Below are 737 nucleotides of genomic sequence, written 5' to 3' on the forward strand. Positions count from 1 at the left end.
AAATAAAGAAAAGTAAATTATATTAAAATATTGTTCATTTTGAACTACAACTTGCACAGATACATACAATATTTTCACTGATATTGTTGTTGATGTAGCGGCAGAATTCTGCCGAGTTGACAGTCYTTGGTCAGATAAAAAAYCCGGRTCAGTTCCGGTGATATATCTTCAATGCTCAATTTATATAACATTAATTTTGAATTCTGATTTTGATTTTAAAATAAAATTGAAAATTCTTAGTACTACATTAAGTGGATTTTAAATTTAGTTTTCTATTCATAGATTTAAATCTTGCATAAAAAATTAAGTTGTACATATTTAATTGATTTAATCTCAAAATTTTAATTAAAAAAACGCAATGCTGCTATATCTAATAGATCAAAAATAATATTATTTTTAAAATTAATTAAAAGGTAAATTTATTGATGATTGATTGATTTTAATGATAATTTGCACAATTCTATTTCTAACAGTTATTTGTATCATCTGTAACTGTTGAGTTGCAAATAGGGTCATATATTGGGTAATCGAAAAAGTCTTTTCGTATTTTTCTTTTATATTTAGATATACTAATAAATGAATGTATCATTTTGGTCGACCACTTTTTGCCATTTTTCCACTAGAGACATTATCCCATCAGWGTAATACTTTCATCAGTCTAAATTGAATTTTGAAATTTCCGGAACGGAAGCGACCGAACCATTGTTGTACTACACGAACAGATATACATCGTCTTT

Source organism: Bactrocera latifrons, unplaced genomic scaffold (assembly GCF_001853355.1).
Source record: "Bactrocera latifrons isolate USDA-ARS-PBARC rearing strain unplaced genomic scaffold, ASM185335v1 scaffold_117, whole genome shotgun sequence".
Taxonomy (NCBI): Eukaryota; Metazoa; Arthropoda; class Insecta; order Diptera; family Tephritidae; genus Bactrocera; species Bactrocera latifrons.